The following is a 16,047-nucleotide window of genomic DNA, read 5'->3' on the forward strand; positions in this document are numbered from 1 at the left end:
CACCATTGCACAAATATAGATTTCGTCTTTTGTTTTTTAACTGATAGATCGGAGTTTTCAAATAATAGAATGTCAGTAGAGAGATAGAAATTTCATATTCACGAAAATTCCGACTGGAAAAAGAATGATATGTGATACCTGGGCCCTTAACCTACATCACCGTATACACAGTTTCAAATCTCGATTGCCCTGTTGGCGATCTCTCCTCGTAAGCAATTCAAACCTTACGAACGTGATTTCAGACAAGCAGACCAAGAAAAATTCCTACAAAAATTAACACACACTCGCCTTTCAGCTGATCAAAGCAAGGATATCTAGACATGGAGCAACTGGCACAATACCGATCCCTGAATTCTACACCGACACAAGGCGATCGGACAGCACCGAGTGACGCAGAGGGTTTCACGGTCAGTCCAGAAGTCACAGCTGTATCACTTAGTGCTGCTACGCCAGAACTAGAGATGATGATAAAATATAGAGACATCGACAAATCGATATTTATTCACGAATATATCAATAGATAAAACACATGTTTCTGTCATCAGTATATCGAATTATCTATATCGAAATGGCACATTTTTATTTTACATTACATTTTTCGGCAAATATTTGACATTGTTCCTTTGAAATTGTAGTAGAACGTAACTTTACTTTCACTGTATGGAGGACTATTACTACTTTTTTAGCTTTCCAGCCTTTCTCTTTGACTGTGTGAAGCAAGTATAGTAGTACAAAGAAGAAGCCCGATTGCACTGAGATTGGGGAGAGGGGGAGGGGCGTGTGAATAGAATAACAAGATACCCGATGTGAAAAAATAGTACACCAGTTCCGTTAAGAAACAATTTTTAACCCAACTAGTGTGCCATTTTATTACACCGGCGTTCTTGAAAAAACAGTTGCCGAAACTGAATGACAAGATTGGTCTTTGCGGCTGCTGGAGACGTGTGAGGGGAAATCCTAGCATAATCGGCACTAGGCGCTACCATTAGAATCTGGAACGTTTAACACCACCACACAATTTCGACACTTCAACTGCTAGGTCGCTGGCGTTTCCAGAAATGTAAAAACCTGGAAGTCGACATGAAGTGTTACAGGCAAATCTGATATGCGACGAAACCGAATGGCGGACCCATCGGACACCTTTTATTGTGCCATTTACCTGCAGTTATCATGGTTAGCGAAGTTGTTATCGCCAAGCGTGAATGTGCACTGTTTCCCTGTCAATTCTTGCTCTAAGGGGCATACGCAGGCTGCTAGCTAGTTAATGAACAAAATATCTAATAATAAATCAATAGTGTATATACAACGTGCAGCGGGGTATTTTTTTCGTTGGTGTGTCGACATTTTTTCCGTCGATATATTGATATACAGATTTTTTCTACACTATTGGCCATTAAAATTGCTACACCACGAAGAAATGCAGATGATAAACGGGTATTCATTGGACAAATATATTATACTAGAACTGACATGTGATTACATTTTCACGCAATTTGGGTGCATAGATCCTGAGAAATCAGTACCCAGAACAACCACCTCTGGCCGTAATAACGGCCATGATACACCTGGGAGTCAAACAGCGCTTGGATGGCGTGTACAGGTGCTGCTGCCCATGTAGCTTCAACACGATACCACGGTTCATCAAGAGTAATGACTGGCGTATTGTGACGAGCCAGTTGCTCGGCAACCATTGACCAGACGCTTTCAATTGGTGAGAATGTGCTGGCCAGGGCAGCAGTCGACAATTTCTGTGTCCAGAAAGGCCCGTACAGGACCTGCAACATGCGATCGTGCATCATCCTGCTGAAATGTAGGGTTTCGCAGGGATCGAATGAAGGGTAGAGCCACGGGTCGTAATACATCTGAAATGTAACGTCCACTGTTCAAAGTGCCGTCAGTGCGAACAAGAGGTGACCGAGATGTGTAACCAATGGCACCCCATACCATCACGCCGGGTGATACGCCAGTATGGCGATAACGAATACACGCTTCCAATGTGCATTCACCGCGATGTCGCCAAACACGGATGCGACCATCATGATGCTGAAAAACAGAACCTGGATTCATCCGAAAAAATGGCGTTTTGCCATTGGTGCACCCAGGTTCGTCGTTGAGTACACCATCACAGGCGCTTCTGTCTGTGATGCAGCGTCAAGGGTAACCGCAGCCATGGTCTCCGAGCTGATAGTCCATGCTGCTGCAAACGTCGTTGAACTGTTCGTATAGATGGTTGTCGTCTTGCAAATGGCCCATCTGTTGACTCAGGGATCGAGACGTGGTTGCACGATCCGTTACAGCCATGCGGATACGATGCCTGTCATCTCGAACGATAATGATACGAGGCCGCTGAGATAAAGCACGGCGTTCCGTATTACCCTCCTGAGCCCACCGATTGCATATTCTGCTAACAGTCATTGGATCTCGACCAACGCGAGCAGCAGTGTCGCGATACGATATACCGAAATCGGGATAGGCTACAATCCGACCTTTACCAAAGTCGGAAACGTGATGGTACGCATTTCTCCTACTTACACGAGGCATCACAGCAACGTTTCACCAGGAAACGCCGGTCAACTGCTGTTTGTGCATGAGAAATCGGTTGGAAACTTTCCTCATGTCAGCACGTTGTAGGTGTCGCCACCGGCGCCAACCTTGTGTGAATGCTCTGAAAAACTAATCATTTGCATATCACAGCATCTTCTACCTGTCGGTTAAATTTCGCGTCTGTAGCACGTCATCTTCGTGGTGCAGCAATTTTAATCGCCAGTAGTGTACGTAACGCGGACCGATAAGTTTTTTTTTTTTTAAATATCGACAGTCGGATTCCCGATATTTTTGAAAATATAAACTCCCAGCTAGAATCTGCGAAGGCCGCTGCACGAGGGCCAGACGACAAGTCGAACAACATTCCCGGGGTATCGGGCTTTAAAAAAAGGAGGAGGCGGCTGGTATGGCGACGTTGGTATTTCGCCGCAAAACAGCAGTCAAAGACGTGGTACTAGTGCGTTATAGTGTCAGGGAACTTGTGTGTTTGATGAACAGTAGTTGTTGTTCATTCCTTGGTTGCTAATGTAGCAAATAAAGTACTGTAGCATACTAAATTATTTCATGTCTGTTTATTCTGGTGGAAAAAGTAATGGAGGCGAATCTTGGCGAGGAGCAGTTTGGCTTTAGATGGAATACGGGCACTAGAGATGCAGTAGGACTCCTCCGAATCTTGGGAGAAAGGTTTATCGAAAAAGGAAGAGACCTATATATGTGCTTCATCGATCTAGAAAAGGCACTTGACAACGTGGTTTGGGACAAGCTGGCGACTATAATGAGGGAAAAGATAGTAGACTGGAAATCCAGAAGACTTGTAAACTCATTATATCTTGAAACTTCCTGGCAGATTAAAACTGTGTGCCGGACCGAGACTCGAACTCGGGACCTTTGCCTTTTGCGGGCAAGTGCTCTACCAACTGAGCTACCCAAGCACGACTCACGTCCCGTCCCCACAGCTTTACTTCTGCCAGTACCTCGTCTCCTACATTATATCTTAATCAAAAAGCTTTGTAAACTCATTATATCTTAATCAAAAAGCCCCAGTTAAAGCGAGAGGAGAAAGTACAAACTGGATCGGACTAGGAAAAGGAGTAAGGCAAGGATGCTGTCTATCACCTACCCTTTTCAATCTCTACTTGGAAAATATGATTGACCAACGCACAGTAGATGACAAAGGAGTGGAAATTGGGGGAAGAAGAGTAGAGTGTTTGAGGTTTGCTGATGGCATGGTCCTTCTAGTAACGAGGGAAAAGCATTACAGGATTTAGTGGACACCATCGAAGCTAAATGGAAAAATTATGGAATGAAAATTAACACAATGAAAACAAAATTATTGGCACTAGGAGGAAATAAAGAAATAAAAATTATCTTGAATGTAGAAATATTAGAACAGGTGCAAAATTTTTAGTATCTTGACATCAGAATAGGCACCGACTGGAAGTGCAGCACAGAAATTAAAACAGGGATAGCTATGGATAAAGGCGCATTTTATAAGAAAAGGATAATTTTCTGTAGCAGTCTGGACAGAGAACTCCGGAAAAGATTCATAAAATGTCTTGTATAGAATGTTCTGTATGGCGCTGAGGAACTTGAGGAAGAGAGAAAGGCTGGAGGCTTGTAAGATGTGGACATAGCGAAGGATGGAAAGAATAAGTTGTATGGACAGTAAAAAATGAAGAGGTACTGAGAAGAGTGGGAAAGAAAAGACAGTTACTAGATGTAATAAAAAGAAAAAGGAATTGGATTGGGCATATATTAAGAAAGAATGACGGACTGATAAAAATCGTTTTAGGCGGTTATTTAGATGGGAAAAGGAAGCGAGGAAGGAAGAGATTTCAGATACTGGATGACGTGATGGACGGTACGACATACAGCAGCCTTAAGAAGGAAGCAATAGATTGCAGAAAATGCAAAGGACCTGCTAATATAGCAGAAAACTAATGATGATGATGATATTCTGATTTATCGTAACTCAAGAAAGTAACTACTAAAGGCCAAATGTTTTTCCTTAATACGCGTAATAGTCTTCTTGAGAAACAGCGGAATTCGACAAAATTGAACGAAAGTCCAACGTCCGATGAAATCGTTGTCAGGTTATATACTGAATTTGCGGCTGAGTTAGTCCCTCTTTCGACTATAATCTGTGGAAGATCCCTCAAAAAACAAAAAACAGAAAAAGACGCCTAGTTCTTGGAGAAAAGCCTAAGTCACACCTGTCTACAAGAAGAGTAATAGAAGTGATCCACAAAACTACCGTCCAATATCCTTGACATCGATTTATTATTGAAACTTAGAACATATTCTGAGCTCAGTCATGTAGAGGTATCTGAAACAGAATGACCTCCTCAATGCCAGTGACCATGGATTCCAAAAACTTTGATTATATGAAACCCAGCTCGCACTTTTCTCACATGACATACTGAAAGCATTGGATCAACGCAATCAGGTAGATGAGTATTTCTTGATTTACGAAAAGCATTTGAGACAGTACCACACCTATGCTTATTGATAAAAGTACGCTCATATGGGGTATCAGGTGAAATTTGCGACTGAATTGGGGAATTTTTGGTAGGGGAGACACAACATGTTACCTTGGATGGAGAGTCATCGTCAGATGTAGGAGTAACTGGGTGAGCCCCAGGTAAGTATGTTGGACTCTCCCTGTTTATGTTGTATATTAGGAACCTTGTAGAAAATATTAATAGTAATATCAGGCTTTATAATGATGATGCAGTTACATGTGATGAAATACTCTTTGAAAAGAAGCTGCATGAATGTTCTGTTAGATCTTGATAAGATTTCAAAGTGGTGCAGAGATTAACAACATGCTTTAAATTTACAGAAATGTATAATTGCGAGCTTCACAAAACGAAAAAAAAAATCTGTCAATGGAACTGGCCAACTTATACAAATACCGGCGTGTAACACTTTGTAGGGATATGAAATGGAATGACCACATAGGTTTATTCGTGGGTAGACTTCAGTTTATTGGTAGAACGCTAGGGGAATGCAATCAGTCTACAAAGGACATTGTTTACAAATCGCCTGTGTGACCGGTTCTACACTCCTGGAAATTGAAATAAGAACACCGTGAATTCATTGTCCCAGGAAGGGGAAACTTTATTGACACATTCCTGGGGTCAGATACATCACATGATCACACTGACAGAACCACAGGCACATAGACACAGGCAACAGAGCATGCACAATGACGGCACTAGTACAGTGTATATCCACCTTTCGCAGCAATGCAGGCTGCTATTCTCCCATGGAGACGATCGTAGAGATGCTGGATGTAGTCCTGTGGAACAGCTTGCCATGCCATTTCCATCTGGCGCCTCAGTTGGACCAGCGTTCGTGCTGGACATGCAGACCGCGTGAGACGACGCTTCATCCAGTCCCAAACATGCTCAATGGGGGACAGATCCGGAGATCTTCCTGGCCAGGGTAGTTGACTTACACCTTCTAGAGCACGTTGGGTGGCACGGGATACATGCGGACGTGCATTGTCCTGTTGGAACAGCAAGTTCCCTTGCCGGTCTAGGAATGGTAGAACGATGGGTTCGATGACGGTTTGGATGTACCGTGCACTATTCAGTGTCCCCTCGACGATCACCAGTGGTGTACGGCCAGTGTAGGAGATCGCTCCCCACACCATGATGCCGGGTGTTGGCCCTGTGTGCCTCGGTCGTATGCAGTCCTGATTGTGGCGCTCACCTGCACGGCGCCAAACACGCATACGACCATCATTGGCACCAAAGCAGAAGCGACTCTCATCGCTGAAGACGACACATCTCCATTCGTCCCTCCATTCACGCCTGTCGCGACACCACTGAAGGCGGGCTGCACGATGTTGGGGCGTGAGCGGAAGACGGCCTAACGGTGTGCGGGACCGTAGCCCAGCTGCATGGAGACGGTTGCGAATGGTCCTCGCCGATACCCCAGGAGCAACAGTGTCCCTAATTTGCTGGGAAGTGGCGGTGCGGTCCCCTACGGCACTGCGTAGGATCCTACGGTCTTGGCGTGTATCCGTGCGTCGCTGCGGTCCGGTCCCAGGTCGACGGGCACGTGCACCTTCCGCCGACCACTGGCGACAACATCGATGTACTGTGAAGACCTCACGCCCCACGTGTTGAGCAATTCGGCGGTACGTCCACCCGGCCTCCCGCATGCCCACTATACGCCCTCGCTCAAAGTCCGTCAACTGCACATACGGTTCACGTCCACGCTGTCGCGGCATGCTACCAGTGTTAAAGACTGCGATGGAGCTCCGTATGCCACGGCAAACTGGCTGACACTGACGGCGGCGGTGCACAAATGCTGCGCAGCTAGCGCCATTCGACGGCCAACACCGCGGTTCCTGGTGTGTCCGCTGTGCCGTGCGTGTGATCATTGCTTGTACAGCCCTCTCGCAGTGTCCGGAGCAAGTATGGTGGGTCTGACACACCGGTGTCAATGTGTTCTTTTTTCCATTTCCAGGAGTGTAGAATATTAATCACATGTGTGGAACCCATACCAAATAGGAGTAACGGGGGATAATGAACTTATACAGAGAAGGGCAGAACGAACGGTCACAGGTTTGTCTGATCCATGACAGTGTGTCACAGAGATACTGAAGGAACGGAACTGGCAGACTGAAGTAAACTGTCCCGAGAAAGATGTAGAGATTAATAAGCATCTTGCATTGCACAATTCCTACAGTAGGTCATGTTCTTCTTCAGGGTTCAAGCTATCTCCTTGCCACATTTCATCTAAATCGGTACAACTGGTCACTAAAAATAAAGTTAAACATCATGCAAGATGCAGCAGTTTTTACGTATATCAGTGTCCATGACGTCATATACGAGGGGCGTTCAGAAAGTAAGCTCCGATCGGTCGCGAAATGGAAACGACAATGAAAATCCGATAAAGCTTTGCACAGATGTGTTGGGTAGTGTCTCTAGTATAACCCCAGTTAGCATCACGTCGCTCTTCTCATTTCTGAGCTCGCAGTGAGTGCGTAAAGATGTCTAGAAAATAGTGTCTGCCGCCAAGTACGAGGGCCTGGTGAGAAATTTCGCCTGAAGCTATGCAGCTAACATTACATAACTGTCGTGCTGTTTCGTCTTCACGACAATTCTCAGCCGCATTCTGCAGGGGCAATGAAGATGCTCCTGCATCGTTTTCAAATGGAAATGTTAGATTACCCACAATACAGTCCGCAATTGTCTCCCCCTGAGTTTCATCTCTGGTCACATGAACCGCTGTCTTTGAAGACAACATTTTGACACAGACATCGAGGTGTAGACCAGCGTGGAGAATTGGCGGAAAGCACTGGCGGCTGCCTTCTATGATGAGGCTATTGAAAAGTTGGTACAACGCTATGACAAAAGTCTAAGTCAGAACGGCGACTACGTAGAGAAGTAGCTGAAAGGTGTAGCTAATTGTTACAAGTAAAACATTCCTGATGTTCACTGTGGTTTCAATTTGGCAATCAATCGGAGCTTACTTTCTGAACAGGCCTCGTATATATATATATATATATATATATATATATATATCCAACACCATGGATTAGCCAGAAAAACTTTTAGAAATAAGGTGGAAAAGTGGATTGTATTGTCGGAGAAGGAAGCACTAAAGAGACCAGGAACAAAATGGACAGAAGAAAGAAAAAGAAAACATGGAGAACGAATGAAAGAAGTATGGAAGAAACGACGTCAGAAAGCTAGAAAGCTTTGCATGATCCTTCTGGGTCCATTCGCGATAAGTATATATATATATATATATATATATATATATATATATATATATATATATATATATACAGGGCTATTACAAATGATTGAAGCGATTTCATAAATTCACTGTAGCTCCATTCATTGACATATGGTCACGACACACTACAGATACGTAGAAAAACTCATAAAGTTTTGTTCGGCTGAAGCCGCACTTCAGGTTTCTGCCGCCAAAGCGCTGGAGAGCTCAGTGAGACAAAATGGTGACAGGAGCCGAGAAAGCGTATGTCGTGCTTGAAATGCACTCACATCAGTCAGTCATAACAGTGCAACGACACTTCAGGACAAAGTTCAACAAAGATCCACCAACTGCTAACTCCATTCGGCGATGGTATGCGCAGTTTAAAGCTTCTGGATGCCTCTGTGAGGGGAATCAACGGGTCGGCCTGCAGTGAGCGAAGAAACGGTTGAACGCGTGCGGGCAAGTTTCACGCGTAGCCCGCGGAAGTCGACGAATAAAGCAAGCAGGGAGCTAAACGTACCACAGCCGACGGTTTGGAAAATCTTACGGAAAAGGCTAAAGCAGAAGCCTTACCGTTTACAATTGCTACAAGCCCTGACACCCGATGACAAAGTCAAACGCTTTGAATTTTCGGCGCGGTTGCAACAGCTCATGGAAGAGGATGACGTTCAGTGCGAAACTTGTTTTCAGTGATGAAGCAACATTTTTTCTTAATGGTGAAGTGAACAGACACAATGTGTGAATCTGGGCGGTAGAGAATCCTCACGCATTCGTGGAGCAAATTCGCAATTCACCAAAAGTTAACGTGTTTTGTGCAATCTCACGGTTTAAAGTTTATGGCCCCTTTTTCTTCTGCGAAAAAAACGTTACAGGACACGTGTATCTGGACATGCTGGAAAATTGGCTCATGCCACAACTGGAGACCGACAGCGCCGACTTCATCTTTCAACAGGATGGTGCTCCACCGCACTTCCATCATGATGTTCGGCATTTCTTAAACAGGAGACTGGAAAACCGATGGATCGGTCGTGGTGGAGATCATGATCAGCAATTCATGTCATGGCCTCCGCGAAAACCGATGGATCGGTCGTGGTGGAGATCATGATCAGCAATTCATGTCATGGCCTCCACACTCTCCCGACTTAACCCCATGCGATTTCTTTCTGTGGGGTTATGTGAAAGATTCAGCGTTTAAACCTCCTCTACCAAGAAACGTGCCAGAACTGTGAGCTCGCATCAACGATGCTTTCGAACTCATTGATGGGGACATGCTGCGCCGAGTGTGGGAGGAACTTGATTATCGGCTTGATGTCTGCCGAATCACTAAAGGGGCACATATCGAACATTTGTGAATGCCTAAAAAAACTTTTTGAGTTTTTGTATGTGTGTGCAAAGCATTGTGAAAATATCTCAAATAATAAAGTTATTGTAGAGCTGTAAAATCGCTTCAATCATTTGTAAGAACCCTGTATATATATATATATATATATATATATATATATATATATATATATATAAGCTATATTCAGTGGTATATGTGACGAGGACATCATTTTTTTTTCTCTGCCTATTTCGGTTGCAAAAGCGCGCAATTTGTTGTGGGACGCCTTAGAATATCTCCGTTTCAGCCCATGAAGTTTCACGAAGTTCTGATATGTGGTGGCGCTATTCGTAGTCGTCAATACGAATCTCAAACAGAGGTGCGTTCCAGGCAGAGAGCTGTCATTGAGTTTCTTTTGGCGGAAAACCAGAGCGTCATAGGTATTCATAGGCGCTTGCGGAATGCCTACGGAGACTTAGCGCTGAAGAAAACTCGTTGTGTTAGGCGTCTGTCAGTATCGCAACGAGGTTGCGCAAACCTGTCCAACCTGCCGCGTGCCGGCCGGCCGCACACAGCTGTGACTCCTGAAATGTTGGAACGTGCGGACACTCTCATCCAAGGTGATCGACGGATCACAGTCAAGCTCCGCACTGCTCAAGTGGATGTCTCTGTTGCCTAGTGCTGACACACTCGTGCAACAGTTGGGGTATTTAAAAGTGTGTGTCTGCTGGATTACTCGTCGAAGAGGCTAATCGTTACAGTTTCTATCGAATACCGTCACAGGCAATGAAATATGAGTTCATCACTTCGAACCGGAAACAAAACGGCAATCCATGGAGTGCTGCCACACAGTTCAGAGCCGTACCCTCAGAGGGTAAAGTCATGACAATGCTCTTCTGGGCCGCTGAAAGGGTTATTCTGTTTCGTGCCATCCCTCGTGGTGCAACTATAAACTCTGTCATCCCTCGTGGTGCAACTATAAACTCTGAAGTTGGAGAAAGACTTCCGCGTGTTCGTCACCACAAAAATGCCATATCTACATGCATACTCTAAAATTCCCAGTGCCGGGCAGAGGGTTCATCGAGTCATTTTCATACTACTACTCTACCATTTGTGACGACTGCGATTCTACCCTGTCACTAAGTATCGCCAAAATACCCGAAAAGTACCGTGTTAACTAATGCAGTCAAAATCAAGTCGTATCTAAATAGACGTTTCTCCAAATTTTACTTCCCAACACAATACCTGGCAGTGCATTTATCCCAGTTTAGCATAGAATAACCATATTAAATGAGATTCAAGGACATTGACAAAAAAATTTGCTTCTATCATCAATAAACAAAAGAATACCAAAGTTGAGTGATGAACCCACAATTTTACACGAGTCTCATCCAAAGTAATCACAACCTTTGAATTACCCACAATAGAATGTTAGCACCAATAGCAAGCGAGCTTCATTGTCATTGGTCGACGTTTAAGAAATTAATGGCGGGCGCCCCTGTCCAAGTAGCAAAGCATTACAATACTTCTGGTAAATGTTACGGCACTTGAATTTAGACACATTTCCTCCAAAAGCTATAAAAAAATACACATGCAGCGGCATGGAAATAATTAAAAGGGAAATGGCTATTGCTAATGAAAGTCAACAATGTCTTCATAGAACACACCACTTCGTGGAGAACACTTTTATTCTAAAGTAAACAAATGTTATGTGAATGTCAGCCAAAAGGAAAATAAATTACAAATTAAAATTGCCTGCAATAATTTTGAGACTTTGAGAGAAGAGCGCTGCTTTTAAATCTTATCTTGTGTGTTGTGACGATGGTCGCGATATCGACGGCAGCTGGCTGGTGCTGGTGAAACGCTGAGATCTGCTCCCACGGTCGTGTGATTGCGGTTGATCTTTTTTTCCCTCGTAATCGGGCGGGCGGTGATATTCATTAAGCTATAAATCTGATTACAGTGGCGTTTTACAGGCCACAGGCTGGTCGATGTAATTGTTGTTACAGATGTTCGTATGTGCACGGTTTTAATGTTTCTGGCGCACACAATTTAAGTTTACTTATGCCACACACAGTTCATAAAACTTGCCGACCGCGAATTCTGTAGAAAGTCAATTCGTATTATGAGAGCCGCGATCGCGAAAAAGCGTCTTGGGCGGGAATGCACTCACACACAATAGACAGTTCGCGTATGTTCAGAACAACTGTTACGGATTATAGGCGTCCGGTAGTTCATCGAAACGCGAATAAATACGTAAGTTCACAGTACTTGAGTGTACGAAAACACAGTCAAAATACAAGCGCAGTTCAATTCACAGAGACAGAGCTACAAAACCGTCCATTCTCGGTTGCATTGTCATAGTTACTTGTCTCACGGCACAGTCTCAGTATTCACTTCGCCCAGTTTCTACATTCACTATTATCATATCACGTACTGGTATAAAACAGTCATTCAAAACGTACATCGCTTGTCACTAAACTCAATCCTCACCCAACCCAACCCAACCCAACAACACACGCCCGCTTTGTTGGATCGACTATCGATATTGCTCTCTCTCAATACTCTCGCCCACAGTTTGTACAACATCAAAGTAAATTACATGTACCTTTACACAACTATTTTCTACCAAACTTATTACAGTAAACGATAAACAAAAAAAAAAAATTAAAGCTTTCCACAATCAATAAACTCTAAACATATTTGTCTACTTACAAAAAAAGAAATAATTTCCAGTTACATATTACATCTAGAAAACAACTTTTATCTCTGTATTTCTATATTACCGGACAAAAGAAAAATGCGCTACAACATCAAAGATATATGATCAGACGAAAAAAAAACAAGATAAATATATATCTATCGCAAAATAACGATGTCTTCACACATTCCACTCTAGAATGGCGCGTGGGAAAAAGGAACACCTAAATCTTTCCGTTCGAGCTCTGATTTCTCTTATTTTATTATGATGATCATTTCTCCCTAAGTAGGTGGGTGTCAACAAAATAATTTCGCATTCGGAAGAAAACGTTGGTGACTGAAATTTCGTAAATAGATCTCGCCGCAAAGAAAACCGCCTTTGTTTCAGTGACTGCCACTCCAACTCGCGTATCATATCAGTAACACTCTTACCCCTATTGCGCGATAACACGAAACGAGCTGCCCTTCTTTGCACTTTTTCGATGTCCTCCGTCAATCCTACCTGGTAAGGATCCCACACCGCGCAGCAATATTCCAGCAGAGAACGGACAAGTGTAATGTAGGCTATCTGTTTAGTGGGCTTGTCGCATCTTCTTATAAGTGTTCTGCCAACAAAGCGCAGTCTTTATTTCGCCTTCCGCACAATATTATCTATGTGGTCTTTGCAATTTAAGTTGCTCGTAACTGTAATTCCTAGGTATTCAGTCGAATTGACAGCCCTTAGATTCGTGCGATTTATCGTATACCCAAAATTTATCGGATTTCTCTAGACCATTTTGTAATTGGAATTGATCGTCTGATAATTTTACTGGACGGTAAATTACAGCGTCATCTGCAAACAATCTCAGGGGGCTGCTCAGATTATCACGTAGACCATTTATGTAAATCAGGAACAGCAGAGGGCCTATGACATTACCTCGCGGAACACCAGATATCACCTCCGTTGTACTCGATGATTTACCGTCCATCAATACGAACTGTGATCTCTCTGAGAAGAAATCACGAACCCAGTCACACAACTGAGACGATACTCCATATGCGTGCAATTTTAGTAATAGGCGCTTGTGAGGCACGGTATCAAAAGTCGTTTGGAAATCTAGAAATATGGAATCGATATGAGATCCCTCGTCGACAGAACTCATTACTTCATGGGAATAAAGAGCGTTCCACAAGAACGATATTCTCTGAATCCGTGTTCATTATGTGTCAATAAGTCATTTTTTTTCAAGGTGATTCATAATGTTCGATTACAGTATACTCTCCAAAATCCTACTGCAAATTGAGGTCAGTGATATCGGTCTGTAATTCAATGGGTTACTCCTATTTCCTTTCTTGAATATTGGTGTGACGTGTGTTACTTTCCAGTCTTTAGGAACAGATCTTTCGTCAAGCGCGCGGTTGTATACGATGGCGAAGAAAGGCGCTGTTCTGTCTGCATATTCTGGAAGGAATCTGATTGGTATACCATCTGGACCGGAAGACTTGCATTTCTTAAGTGATTTGAGTTGTTTCGCAATACCTAAGATAAATACATTCATGTCGCTCATACTAACAGCTGTTCTGGTTTCGAATTCTGGAATATTTACTTCATCTCCTTTCGTGAAGGAATTACGGAAAACTGTATTCAGTAACTCCGCTTTAGTGGCGCCATCATCGGCAACATTTCCATCGCTATCGCGCAGTGACGGTACTGACTGCTTTTTGCCACTGGTGTACTTTACATACGACCAGTATCTCTTCGGGTTTTCTACCATATTTTGAGAAAATGTTTCATTGTGGAAACTATTAAAAACATCTCGAATTGACGTCCACACTAAATTTCGAGCTTTCGTGAAACTTAGCCAGTCTTGGGGTGTCGTTGCCCACGGCAAGGTAAAGGCTCAGACAAGCGTGTGCACTTGGGAGGAGCTCACAGAAGTTCCCCGGACTCTCCTCCTTCATCCACCGTACAGCCCGGATCTCGCACCTTCCCACTTCTATCTGTCTGCCCCAATGAAGGCTGCACTCCGCGGGTTGCAGTACGTGGATGATGCGGAGGTTACTGATGCAGCACGACGTTGGCTCCGACGATGGGCATCAAAGCCGAAACGTGCGAGCGTGCAGGCCCTCCCAGTAGGGTGTAAGGCCGCTGGACTGAACGAAGATTTTGTAGAAAAATAGGATTTTGTAGCCAAAAGAGTGGGGAGTAACACCGTGTTTTGGAATCCTGAACAAAACCACTCAGCTTTCAGAATAAAAAATGTATTGCTTTACTTATCAAAAGCCCCTCATAAAATCCTCAGAGTGCATATCCAAACCAGTACTCAGAAATTGACATCTTGCAACTGGTGAACAATACTAAGTTCTATCAGAGCACCACAAAATTTCTGACAGATGGCGCTGGACAGCAAAACGTCAGTGACTGCGCATGACAATCGTGAATAAAAGGAGCTGTAATGAGAGAGTGAATCAGATGCGCCAGCAATCGCAGCATATTGACGTTACCTGAAAAGATGCTTTTAGTGAAGCTGTATTATCAGAATGGGGAATGTGCTAGTTCAGCGTTACAATCCTATCGCCATAGGAAGGGGATTCGAACGGGTAAAGGTCCGTTGACAAATGCAGCTGTGGCGAGAATGATTTCCAAGTTCGAAGCCACGGGTTGTTTAGACGATAGACCTCGTAGTCGCCGACCGAGCACAAGGCGTAATGCTGCTGAGACAGTTCAGGAAGATATGGAGACTGTAGCAGGTTCGTCTATGCACGGGGAAGTCAGCGCTCGAGCAGTCGCACGTCGCATCGGCATTCCGTACACTACTCTTTGGTTGGCACTGAGGCGTACCCTCCGATGCTATCCGTACAAAATCCATCGGCATCGTGAACTGTTACCTGGCGATTTAGTAAAGCGGAGCGCATTTGCGGTGTGGGCGTTTCAAAAGATGGCGGTAGATGACGATTGTTTGAGTAACGTGTTGTGGACCGACGAAGCTCATTTCACGCTCCGAGGATCTGTCAAAGCCCACAAACTGCAGAATTTGGGCTACCGAAAATCCTGGAACTGTCGTGGAAACTCCATTGCACGACGAGAAAGTCACGGTAGGGGTTGGATTTACCACATCTACCGTTATCGGGCCTTTCTTGTTCAAGGAAATGCTTGATTCTGGTTTTGTAACTGCTACCGTGACGGGTGAGAGGTACGCCGACATGTTACAGAATCGCATCATCCCCTGCCTGGCTGATAAACACCTGCTGGAACGTACGATGTCTATGCAGGATGGCGCTCCACCCCATATTGCTAGACGCATGAAAGATCTCTTGCGCGCGTCTTCTGGTGATGATTGTTTGCTCAGCCGCCACTTTCGTCATGCTTGGCCTCCCAGGTCCCCAGACCTCAGTCCGTGTGATTGTTGGCTTTGGGGTTACCTGAAGTCGCAAGTGTATCGTGATCGACCGACATCTCTAGGGATGCTGAAAGACAACATCCGACGCCAACGCCTCACCGTAACTCCGGACATGCTTTACACTGCTGTTCACAACATTATTCCTCGACTACAGCTGTTGTTGAGGAATGATGGTGGACATATTGAGCATTTCCTGTAAAGAACATCATCTTTGCTTTGTCTTATTGCTGTTCTGATCAGATGAAGCGCCATCTGTCGGACATTTTTTGAAGTTTTGTATTTTTTGGTTCTAATAAAACCCCATGTCATTCCAAGCATGTGTGTCAATCTGTACCTCTCTATCTACATTATTCCGTGATTTAT

At 44.2% G+C, this 16,047-nt stretch overlaps 1 protein-coding gene and 1 non-coding gene across 3 annotated transcripts in view; both read right to left on the reverse strand.

The window, feature by feature from the left end:
• Window positions 1-16,047, reverse strand: part of LOC124717294 (arylalkylamine N-acetyltransferase 1-like) — a 77,020-nt gene that overhangs the window by 53,479 nt on the left and 7,494 nt on the right. The window lies entirely within an intron of this gene.
• Trnal-caa lies at window positions 3,403-3,477 on the reverse strand. The gene has a single exon. It is a non-coding gene; the product is annotated as a tRNA-Leu (tRNA).

The sequence above is a fragment of the Schistocerca piceifrons genome, chromosome 9 (genome assembly GCF_021461385.2).
Source record: "Schistocerca piceifrons isolate TAMUIC-IGC-003096 chromosome 9, iqSchPice1.1, whole genome shotgun sequence".
Classification (NCBI taxonomy): Eukaryota; Metazoa; Arthropoda; class Insecta; order Orthoptera; family Acrididae; genus Schistocerca; species Schistocerca piceifrons.